Source organism: Syngnathus leptorhynchus, chromosome 17 (assembly GCF_054491065.1).
Source record: "Syngnathus leptorhynchus isolate UIUO chromosome 17, UIUO_Slep, whole genome shotgun sequence".
In the NCBI taxonomy this organism is placed as follows: domain Eukaryota; kingdom Metazoa; phylum Chordata; class Actinopteri; order Syngnathiformes; family Syngnathidae; genus Syngnathus; species Syngnathus leptorhynchus.
The window spans coordinates 7,293,142-7,306,185 of NC_141211.1; the positions used below are offsets into that span (position 1 = coordinate 7,293,142).

The following is a 13,044-nucleotide window of genomic DNA, read 5'->3' on the forward strand; positions in this document are numbered from 1 at the left end:
TGGGCTGTAACTCCACCAAGCAGCCAGACTCCAGGTTAATCAGCTGCCTGTATTACGTGACAAGCTCATGAAATATGCTGCATCAAATTGGACATCAGTTAATAAGGCGGTGGTGTTGGGGGGTTGAGGGTGGAGGGGCTGGGGCGAGGGGGGGGTGAAGTGGCGAGACTGGGGGATGGGAGTTTAAAACAGACAAGAGGCACGCACGCGTATGAAAGGAGCAGTATCAGCCATGTGAATAACATACATCTTGAATATGCTAAATAGTGCTTACAGCGTGCATTCAAGGCCTTTGCTACATTGGCCACATTTACATCTGGAGACAAAAGGCCACATGCAGAGAATTGCGGCCACAACACAACACAAGATCGACATGGCTCTGTTTTTAAGGAATCCTTTATGGCTCTGTTTGAAGTCCCGGCTGATTGATGAACACTGTTCGGCGCTGCAATTATTTCTTTTAAAAATCAGTACGCCTTTAGTACGTAGATACGTCACGTTTAATAAAACGTGTATAGGGAGAACAATGGAAAATTAAACGGCGTTGATCAGACAGGTGAGAATGACCTCAATAGAGGAGCCTCTCTTTTATTCTCTTTTCTGACTAGGCCCCTCATTAAAGTATAAAAGAATGCATTAGGTGTTTGTCCATAATGCTGAGGCGTTGTACAGCACGCGGAAATGTTTCACTTGCTGTGAGAAACATTTTTCATCTCTTCAACTTGGAATTTGTGAGGCGTAACGAAACCTAACTGATTCAATGTTTTTCGGGTGAGTCATGATGTCTTGTGATTATTATGGAATGTTTGAATTACATTGGGAGTCAGGGTTGCCTTTACATTTCATTCAGGAGACATTTTCTCCTGAACTTTGAACTTCTCCAAAAACATGCCAAAAGAATACATTTATATAACAGATGCAAAACAACGTTTCTCTTGCAATTGCTTGCTTGTATAGCGGCTCGCTTTGTAAAGTAACAAGAAAGGGACCAAATAACGCAACATTTTTTCAACTCAAATTTCTTGAATAACTACATTTGATAAACTAAATGGACTTGGTAAGATACACACAACGGCTAAATACACGTTACAACACACAAAATCAACGTGTTAAGACATTCAGTCCAACAACAGGGAGAGAAAAAAAACTCAAATGTGGTGAAATGAGATAAATCCCCGCAGAGAACAACATACAATAAACACAAGTGCAGGACAGTCTAAATATTTTTTTTGACAGGACAGCTTGCTCAACTTTCTGTCAAAAACACACCCACCACCACCCGTTAGCCATAGCAGATCCTTTGTCCAGTTACAGATGGGAGCAAATTCTACACCAAATTTCTTTCTCTCCCTTTTTTTTTTTTTTTTTTTCCCTGTCGAGTAAAGTTAGCACGGACATTCACTTTATTCCATGGCAACATTTCAGGCTGCATGTCCTCATTAAATACTGCAAATATTGTCCATGAGCTGCGCTTTTGTTAAAGAGCATTTGACCCAAAAGACCCATCTGACAACTCACATGACCATCTCTTAAAATCCTTCACCCGCCCCCTCACCCAAAGGCAGGTAATGCTCATTTCAAGACTTATCATTTATGATCATTTATCAAGAGTAATCAAGCATCACCAGAGGCTTCCTCGTCACAGTTATGTCAAGGATTTGTTACGTATTCCGCTTCAGAAACAATAAACGTTTTTGTTAGTGTCACAATAACAACAATAAATCGCACGAAATATGAAAAAATGTTAAACAACATATTATAAAGTAGACTCAAGTCATAACATCCAAATAAAAAGTCTCGCAGCTATTGTGAGATGAGAAGAAAAATGCGACAAGGTTCTTTCGTGTATTGTCTAAAAAAAAAAAATAATCCAACTGCAATCATAAGAGTGAGAGTATTTGGAGGTTATAGTGTTGTGTATGTGAGTGTATGGCCATATGTAGTGACATGTGTGTGTGTGTTCCTGAACGCTTTAAACACTTCCAGCTTTGTGACCTACATGTTACATCCATCTGTGCATTTAAGTACACAAAAGCAACACTCTTTATCCTTACATGGACACAAAATCCTTTGGGTTGGAGTTTTTTTGGCAAAAGATCCTTGGCTCTCATTATGCCGATACATTTATTGGCCACATTGGACAGACCGGCACGATCTGAGACCGAGGCGCTGAATCGAGTGTTAAAAAAAAAAAAAAAAAAAGTTAATCGTGTCGAGTTTATGAAGGTTTTCATTTAATGTTACATTTACTATTGTGCTTGTTGTTTTGTGTGCTGTATAAATGAATCGTGGTTCAATATGCAACCACAATCATAAACATTCAAGTATTTGATTCAAAAGTATTTATTTTTGTTATTTTCTCTTTGTATAGGAGGAACGTTGAATTCCAGCATGTAAAATCGATTGATATCAACTGGATTTTGGCAGTGTGTGTTTTAGCACGAGGTGCAAACAGCGTGTACGAGGGTGCTTTAAGCTGTTCAGCTTGACCCTGCACTTTTTGTCAGTTGGCCTGTTTCAAGGGGGCCGCAATTGAGCCCCTCTTGTAGACGGTGGCCGGCTCAAAACACTCTTTGGAAAAACTGACAGGGACAAATAGCTTAGCGTGACGGATGAAATGGGGAAAACACACAAAGATCTACGACTCGAATGCTACATGTCACGGTGCATCATTGATCAGCTAAACGTCTGCTTTAGACTTAAGCATTCATACGTGAATGTCATATCCGCGAATTCAAGCACTTGGAAGTGTATTTATAGTTTGGCACGTCTTTGTGTAGTAAATACATGCATATAATACAAACCTCATCAGCTCACTTGACATATGACCCATCTAAAAGTGTCACGCTGACGCATTGAAACGCGGCTCGACCACGTGACAACTCGTGCACCGAGTGCTCTACGACCCAGCTGAGCGATTCCGATTATGCAATATAACTTCAATCATATACTGCGCCGTGCTACGGCACATTGAAAATACAAAGGTATCGTTTTTGTCAGCCAGGCAGCGAAGAGCTGCAGTCTGAGCTTATTGGGAAATATTATCCATACAATAGTGTTGCAAGACGGATCTGTTAAGCAAGCTAGGTCCTGCATTTCACAAGAAAACCAAATGTCTCTTTCGCAACTGTATATAAAATCAATGACGACATGATGAAGATAATTAAACAAAATAAAAGCTACAATGGGCCTGAATGGAAAATTCCATTATTTAGTAGAGACCATCACATGAGAATAATCCATGGAAAATACGGTCAATCAATCGGAAGAAAATTGCTGATAAAAAAAAAAAAAAAGCTTCTTTACAATGACCAAAGGCACAATCATAAGATGAGTTTCTAAGAATCTGGTATGACACACTGTTACTCAACACTTTGGAGATATCTGCCCCCACTCCAAACGAGTTGTATAATCTAACGGGCAAATTTATCTGGGCTCGCCCCACTTTTATAATACGGAATTCTTAAGCGTGCAAAAGAAGAAAAAAAAAACTTCAAGGTTGCAGAAGATTACTTTGTGTACGACTTGGCACCCTGAATTAAATTCCTGAGGTTGTGATACTGTTATGTGCACCATAACATGAACAAACTGATGTGTCAACTCCAATATACCGTCAAGCGACAGGCGAAGTACTGTTGTCTAATCTGTATGAAAAATTAAAAACAAATATTCATGTTCAGCTGTGACTGATACTGTCTTATATCGTTATTTTATATTGACATATTTATAATTGTGCTTTACAACTATACTCTAGAACAGTGGTTCTTAAACTGGGTTCAATCGAACCCTAGAGGTTTGGTGAACCGTGTACATTTGTGATGATGCATATCTGAACTGGTCTTGCAAAGGCAACAGCAGATGTCACATTGACTTGCAAGTATGTAATTTGTTTTGAGTTCATGCACTGTGTTGGTTTTGTTTATTGAACAAGGTGATGTCTATGCACAGCTCATTTTGTGCACCACCAGTAAAAAACATCTATGTCTTGACTTTTTTTTTTTTTTTTTCTCTCTAAAGAGGGGTTCGGTGAATGCGCATATGAAACTAATGGGGTTCGTTACCGCCAACAAGGTTAAGAACCGCTGTCTTAGAATGATGCTCCTTCATGGACACACTCCTGCCCTTGCATTTTACTTCAATTGCATAAAATCTATAAATGCACGGAACTTTATGCTGGTAAAATTCCACATAAAGCTTGCGTCCTATCATTAACTTTGTCATCATCAAATATTTGGTAATGCTCAGGTATGACTCCAGGAACAAAATGTCAAGGTGGTTTTACGAGTTGTATTGCTTATAAATGACTGAACACACCATCATACAAATGGTTTACAAACATTCAAGTTTTCTTAAGGACACCATCTTTTTTTTCTAAGCATTTCAATTTGACTAATTTTAAAAAGGGGAGGGTGATTATTTGTTTACTGTAATACAAGCCTCCAGCTGTAAGTACAGGCTCAAATGTATCTTATCACGCTATGTACATACTTAGTTGTTTACTGTTTCTAACCAGAAAAGCCAGTCTAGCCGTACAAAGCCGAATGCAATAAAAATAAAAGCCCACTTTGTTTGCGAGCGTTTCCAACGTCTTACTTGACTAACGTTGTTTGTTGCTAAGAGATGCAATGGATTAGGATACGAGCAACACCACAGAACACTGTGCCTTCCCCCGGCGCTACACTTCACAGATTTACCGTCATTTACTGTTTAGTGGCGTAGTTGTTGTCTCGAATGTGAGTCACTACAGATACGCCTCATAGCACATGATCGCCCTTCAGTTTGGCCGGTGGTAATCACCAGCCTGGCTAATGCACATGAATGGCTGGTTAGTGTGGTCGCTTTGGATGTGGCAGAATTCTTCTCTTTGAAGAGCAGTCACCCCCACCCTACCCTGAATGCAACCAAAGCACATCAGCTGGTTCTGGTAACATTCTGCAAAATATCGTGCCACGTGACCCTTGGTGCGGCTTTGCCATCTGAATCCTTACCGAAATACCAGAGGGATTGAAGGCGGGTTTTTTCGTGTAACTTTTTGCCTAACAACTCTGTAATGACTGGTTGCTGCTACTTCAATAGGAGTGTTGCAATACACTGACCATTAACCCTCTATAGAGGTAAAGAATAAAAAATAGAAAACGGAAACTGCAGTTCACTATACAAATGAATGAGACATATTTAGATGTTGAACTGAATTTACGGTATAACCGTCGCTGGTGTTATTACATATAGTCAAAATTTGTGAAATGTGTGGCGTCAGAATGTGTGACCGCAGCAGTTGCTGTTGCTTTTTGAATAACACTTGACTGCTGCCAAATACATCTTCATGCAGAAAGGGATTTTTTTTTAACAATGTTGTTGTGTGTTGACTTGTGTTCTATAAAAAGTCTACACCCCCCCCCCCCGGTTCATCTGCCATGCTCTTGTTATAAAAAAAATGAAATCGAGATAAATGATTTCCAAAATGTTTCCACCATTTATGTGACCTGTAACCTCTACATTTCATTTAGCTTTTTTCAAGGGCGAGGGGAGTAAAAATAAACAACAGGAACAATGTGGTTGCAAAGGGTGTTATTTTCTCTTGAAAGTACACACAAAACATACATGTTAGTCACTTTTATTTTGCAGTGACAAGGTCGGTTTTTTTTCCGTTAGACCTTGGTGACAGTGAAAAGAATTATGAACATTTCAAAATAGCAATCAGCGTTAGCACAAAAGCTTTGGGCTTCTGCTTGAAAGCAAAACAAAAAAAGAAAAATCATGTCAAGACAACCCTAATAGAACAGCAAAATTTCATTTGGGGTTAATCAACAGAACTTTAAATGGAGGCAGTTGTGTGCTGACTACCATTTAACAAGAGATTGAATGCGATTGGCTGATTCAGTACAGAGCTGAACAGTAAAAATCCAACAATTAGAGGGTGTGCACACTTGTGCAAACACATTTCAGATTTACTTCCCCTCTAAAATGTTTTTTTACATTGAGATGTATATGTTATAGGTCACATTATTGGTGAAAAAAGTTGAAAAAAATTCTTTATTTTGGTCTCACCACAAAAGCGGGTATTTGAAAAGAGGTGTGTAGACTTTTGATATGCATTGTACAGTGCAGGTATGTGCGGACTTCCCCATAAAAGACCCAAGAACAATGGAAGGGAGGTTTTTACTCTCTCACAAAATGGCTTGACATAGTTGTGCATGCACATGAGTCAACATTATGCCTTTACAGTATTTGGAGTAGGACCCCTTTTGCATGAACAGTTTTGATCAGATTTTAACTAGATACTTTGGTGAGAAACATTCTCATGACCTTGTTGCAGCAAAAAAAAAAAAGAAGAGTAACCAACTTGTATCTTTGTGTGTACTTTGAAGAGAAAATAAAAACCTTATGTGTGGCAACAGCACAATACATTCCACAAACCTGAAGCTGCGAGTGCTCTGTTTGGTTTCTTTGTATTTATCCTAAACGTCAAGCATATTGTGAAACAGTCTCATTAACTTTGCCTGAGACCAAAATAGTTTTTCACCATTTGGTAGTTGAGAAACAGGTACCGCATACCTTTCCTTTCATCGTGAGCATAAAGCGTTGGCAACCAACACGAGGAAGAGGGAAAAAGTTTTGGTTCACAGTTTACCATTGAAAGCAGCCAAATTAATAACGACTCTCCAGCAGGAGGGGGGTGGGGGGGGGGATCTAGATCTTTCTGTGTCTTTATCAAGGTTGACTTTCGGGCAATAAACAATGTCGACAGTATCCAAGACCGATATTTGGAGAGGGATTATATCACACTCACAATAAAAATGAGAATTCTAAAAAGAAAAGTGTCTGCCAGAAAGCTTCTTCCAATAAACAATGTGTATTCTTTTGGCTGTATTGGTCATATTGTGTGGGGAAAAATGCTATAAATTCAATGTAAACAACTCCAAAATGTCTTCATTTTAAGACAGAGTAACAATGTAAAAAGTATTGTGGATTTAGTTTAGTTGTTTCACAGTGCATACAGACAAACCTGGAGAGAGAGCCTGTGCGTAACCTTAACATTTTGGCGGCTGTGGCTTCTGTTTGCTGGCTCAAGGCTTAAAAAAGGTCTTTCTCCAGCCAAGATGGAAGCAGAAAATACAAAAGTGTTAGTATATTAGTTTGAAAAGTTACCAAGCATTCTTTGAATAATAAATAAATAAATAAATAAATAAAAAAAAGTCAAACCTTAGCAACATAGCAAACTGCTCAACCTCTGCTACGATTCTTTTCCCATGCAGTGAGGCCCAGCTCACCATGACTTGTAGCGAACCATATGGGTAACAGGGTGAACTGAGGACACACATGCCTCTTGGCAAACTCACATCTTCACTATTAGAATCCAGGATACATTTTTCACATGATTTGAATGCCAGGACCTGCTTGTGTGTTCAAAGCAACCGAATGCAAACTAAGTTTCAACACTTGTGTCTTTCTCTATCTCTCTCTCTTCACACACACACACACACACACACACACACACACACACACACACACACACACACACACACACACACACACACACACACACACACACACACACACACACACACACACACACACACACACACACACACACACACACACACAAATCAACTTTTTCACAAAGTTAACTCCACACATTCTATTACTTTAACAGAGCTCTGTGTTATTAAGAACTTTACTCGTGGACGCTAAAAAGCTTCGGGACAAGCTCTTGTTTTTATAGCAAACAGAAGAGGCTTTGAAAAAGTAACATGTAAAAAGAATCATGGCAGTTGAGCCAAGGTAATGGCAACACATGGTCCCACGAATCAATAGCATCTGATGAACACTGTAATTACTTTAAAATGATTTACTGTGCGTTATTATTTTACAAAGAACTGCAAACCCTGTGAAGGACTGAAACAATTTGACATGAAAGCTTTACGGGCTGAAACATGACGTAAAAGCTTTTTTTTTTTTTCATTCAACACGGAAATAATGAGCTATAACAATTAAATAAATAAAAGGGGGATTTCTTGTTATTCCTATAGCTCTGTACCATCTCGACTGTTTCGTCTTCGTCGTTCACCTTCAAGTCACAGATAGCCCATATAGACTCTGGAAGTATCGTGGTATAACTGTATACTCTGTACAGTAAGCAAGAGCAGTAACATGCCGTCCCATGTTGGAATGTTTGCTTGGTATTTGCAGTGTCGAGAATATCAAACAATCCAATCCAAGAAATGCTGTATTTATTATCACGCCAAACGACGGCAATGACATTGTGCTTCATATGAGTGACATTTAGACAGTATTGCATCGGCACAAAAGCCTGCTGACAACAACGTTCACAAATTGGGCCTCAATGTGTGCTTTCATTATACATTCCTGTGATACTGGCAGGGAGCAGAGATTCCAAAGCGAAAGAAACCGAACAATATGCCTTCAAGTTTTGTGTCTGACATTTTGGCTCTGTGAGGCAAAAGATTTGGAGGGGTTTCGAAATTTGCGATGCAATTCAGCCAATTTCAAGAACCTAAAACATATTTTCTTAAACACGGGAGCATTTGAGCCTGCCAAATTAAAAAAAGAAATAGTCATTATGAAAGTTAAATTGAAGTCCAATGAATGCATAAAATTGGATGGAAAATATTTAGTTATTCCATGTTTGACCTTGATTGAAAAAGAAAATTCACCACATTACAAAAGATCACCACACCCACCCCTCCCTGCCCAAACCAGATTAGTTTCTTTCCTTGTCTTGCTGCTGAGAGGAAAATTACCAAAATTCATGTAACAGCGTTTTTCAATTGCACGAAAGCAGCGAGAGGTTGCGCCGCAGAAAACTCTCATTAATTACATGCAACAGCAGCACATTTTCCTGTTGTGTTACTAGTATGGGACAAGTTGTTTTTGTTGGGGCTAAAATACAGTTCTGTGCAATGGCAGCAATCCACCAAATTATTTGTTGTTTGCTAACATTCACATTCGGCCCAATATTTAGGAGGATTACCATTTTTTTTGAAGTCACTTACTTTTTTTTTTTTTTAAATCCATGCACAAATAATGTGTTTATCTGAATAATACCAGCTGCTGCCACAGGTTTTTGCTACTGTTATTATTATTATTATTATTAATCACAAAAGGATTTTTTTCCCCTGTTCATCTATTAATCTAAAACTCGACATCTCAATGCTGTTCTATTTTTTCCCGGCTGTTTTATAAAACAGCATATTTGAAAATTTACAAACACCAATGATTTTAGCACTATCCTTTTTGGTCAAACAGCTTCTCTGAGTAGGGGTATTTATTATTACCAAAATATAAATAATGCATGCATGAATACATACATACATACATACATACATACATACATACATACATACATACATACATACATACATACATACATACATACATATATATACATATATACATACATACATACATATATATACATATATACATATATACATACATACATACATACATACATACATACATACATACATACATACATACATACATACATACATACATACATACATACATACATACATACATACATACATACATACATACATACAAAAACATGATCCTCAGAAATCTGCCCAGAAATTTATTGTGTTATATTATACATTTGTACTGCTATTTTTAATCATATTTACAATAATGCTTTGTGTATAATTATTACTACTATGTTTGTATTCATTACACATATATATCGTGTATTTTTCCACATAGCCTACTGTGGTTCTATTGCCTTACAATGAGTTGGATGGTAACCATTTTGACTTGAGCTTATCTTACCAAGTATGCTTCCTCATAAAGTGCGACAAATTTTCACCTGAACCAAAAATGAGCTTTCCTCAAGCTTGAGAAGAGTCTTTTACCAGGCAACATGTGGGCTGGAAAGGACTAAAAGTGCTGATAAAAACACAAGGAATGGACATCAAATGAGTTTCGGTGTGTATCGTTTGTTCCGACAACAAATTGAAAATACATTGCCAAAATGGTTGTCAAGACTACAGTGGAGCCAAGATGGACTCTAAAGGATGATTGGATTTCAAGATCTGCTATTTTTTTATAATTTTATTCTCTGAACCATAAAAATATTTTGTGGTTGAAATGCATAGCACAAGGACATATTTCTGACAAATTTATTATAAAGCAATATCCAAAACAGAAGCATCAAATGTATACAAATATATTTTTTAAATGTTAACTGTACCCATGACTAGTTTTGAATGCTCTTTGATACTCGCTTCTATCTTGAAAATATTTGCTGGTAAAAGGTATTGTGCAAGAGAAAAAAAATATATCACGGAAATGTAACACCACATGGTCCTTCAATTGGGTCCATAGTGAATAACATAATTTGAAATACTGACCTGCAATTTGTATGCAGGTTTGGTCAAAACAGAATTTGAGACAATCACTGTGAACGTCACTGAATTAAACACATCTGCAAGACTATTTGGAATATTAAATGTGTGACTTGATTGAGGCTGTCTAAAGATTTTTTTTGTTGTTGTTTATGTGAAAAATACATTTGAGGATATGAATTGTTGACAAGCTTCAGACGACAAGAGAAGAATGGTGACACCAAAAGAAAATTGGGATTGATTGCTGGGTGTGGATTAGTACCCTCTTCACACACGCACGCGTGCACACACACACACGCACACACACGCGCAAACACACACACACACCTAGTTCCTCTCCTTTTGCTTTCTCCTTCATATAATAATGAGCTTCTTGGTTTGCAGACATGCTCTTAAATATTCATTAGTCATGGGTGGGATTTTAAGCAGAGACACAAAAAGCGGACGCACGGTGATGCACAAACACTGTGCATATTAATGTACACGCGGAATATATGCATAAAATAAATAGTGATTCCACCGAGATGAAACATGTCACACCGAGGCCTTATCTCGCCTCCTCTGGGCTGATGAAATCACTTTTGGACATCAAGCTGCGGTAAGAGCTTGCACACACACATAAACACAAGTACTCTTCAATTCATCAAACAATAAAAAAATGTCCAAAAATACAGGTGTTGAGTTTAGTCTTTGCAGATAAAAGGACTCAATCCCACATGCACATTTTACTGCACTCTCCCACATGCCAGCCAGTCGATCAATACAATCACATTTGCAATGATCTCACATCACATGTGCCACATCAAGCAACAATAGTCACCCTTCCACATGTGTCAAGTCACAAATGAACCATTCATTCCATAAGGGACTGTAACAAATTTCTGTTATGGTGGCAATTCATGGAAGAAAATCCCCCAAACTGAAAAGCAAAAAGGAGGGTTTGAGGATAAAATAATCTGGACTGGTTTTGCTTGGTTTGGGGCAACAACAGGTTCAACCTCTGACATTGACCCACAACGCACCCAACTTGGATGGTGCCGCATCGTGAAGGGTTTAAGGCACACAAGAACATGTATGATGTCCATGAATCTGACGAAGACAAGCACAGTGGGACAACATCTGTTAGCAACTCACACACTTGCACGCTCTGTCTTGTCCTCACACACATACACAAAAAAAAGCTCACACACATTTAGGCGCACGAGTGTATGATGCCGTAATAACTGTCAAGTTCGGCCCCGTCAGATAATTTGAGGACATCGTATATACATCTACCTTTACGTAATAATACTTAAAAAAAAAAACTAGCTTGTGACCCCTCCTCCCACCATCTAAATACCCTAAAGGCGCACTAAAAAGCTCCTCTTGCAACTTTAATCACACCACAGCATGCACGGCTCCAAATCTAGGCCAGCCTCCGCCAAAAAAAAAAAAAAAAAAAAAACATTTTCACATATCGCTGGCAGATCATACAAGGTGCACAATGAACTTGTGACACACACACAACCGATTCGAAGCTTAACTGTATTGTTGAAGCATTAGCCAGGCTTCCTTCTCTGCTCCGACGAGCACGTCTACGTGTATCACCATCTCCAAAAGCTCTAGTGATATTAATTCGTGTAAAAAAAAAAAATATGGGGCGGACATGTGCTCGGTTGGAATCGAGGTTAAGTTCCACAAAGTGATATCGCACGGAGAAGAAGTGGGCGCTTGCGTGCCATGCTTGAGAAAGCGAATCTGAAGTGACCTAAAATCCAAAACGCGCACACTTGTTCCGCTGTGTAAAATGTGAGCATCGCTGACGGACACTTGAACGCAGCAGTATTGTTCTCAAGTATTAAAAAAAAAAAAAAAAAAAAAAAAAAAAAGGGTCAAAAGAATAAAGTAACGGGGGTTACGTTAGGTTGGGTTATGTTAGGTAGGTGGGCACGATGAGAATAGTGACAGATGGGGAAACTTGCGTCATGTCCAGCTTGTTTCCCCCCCTCCCCGAATATAAATGGACACCGAAGCCTGGTGGCAGCGTGGACTGAGCCCACTTCTCTTGCACGGAGGACGTTTCGGTTTCGCCGTCCGACATTTATTGAATTATCACAATTAAGTTCGCGATATGACCAAAAAGAGTGCACGCAAGTCGCGAGCACCCCCCCACCCCACCCCCGCAAAAAAAAAAAAAAAAAAACTCCACACGGAATCAGTCACACATATAGGAAAATCCCTCTCTCCAATGCAATTTTCCGTCCGACCTCTTTACTTAGTTACTTACAAAAAAAATCCTTGTCTTACCTCCACTTCGAAGCTCGCTGCCCCTTGCAAAAAGTGGCATGGATCTCCCCCCACGACAATGTCTGAGCTAGAAGATGTCTAACGTGTCCCTTTCACTTTGTTTCATTTCTCACTTCCATCTTCTTTTCATCTCATCAATAAACACACGCTGCAGCCTACCTTCATAGAAGCAGCTCGCTTCAAATGTGCCCTCCCATTTTTTAACTATACATCGGGTACTTTGAGAGGGGTGGGGGGTGGTGGAGGGTGGGGGGTGCAGGCACGCCTTTTCACTTAAAGCTGCCATTGGGGGAGAACAGTGCACCGTCTTGGGTTGCTCGTCACTTATTGAGCCCCCCACGGAAGAGAGAGAGAGAGAGGGGAGCGAGAGAGAGGCTCCATTATATGCAAGCAG

The 13,044-nt window shown here is 39.1% G+C and overlaps 1 protein-coding gene across 2 annotated transcripts in view; it reads right to left on the reverse strand.

Moving 5' to 3' along the window:
- The window catches only part of zbtb20 (zinc finger and BTB domain containing 20), a 29,378-nt gene extending 16,493 nt beyond the window's left edge, over nt 1-12,885 (reverse strand). The window contains exon 1 of one of the 2 annotated variants that reach the window (XM_085935115.1): nt 12,651-12,885. The gene's annotated coding sequence lies outside the window, so the exon portion shown is untranslated. Of the gene's footprint in view, nt 1-11,887; nt 12,500-12,650 lie in introns of those variants that run through there. The other variant, XM_085935116.1, reaches the window with a different exon arrangement.
- Nucleotides 12,886-13,044: the final 159 nt, after the last annotated feature.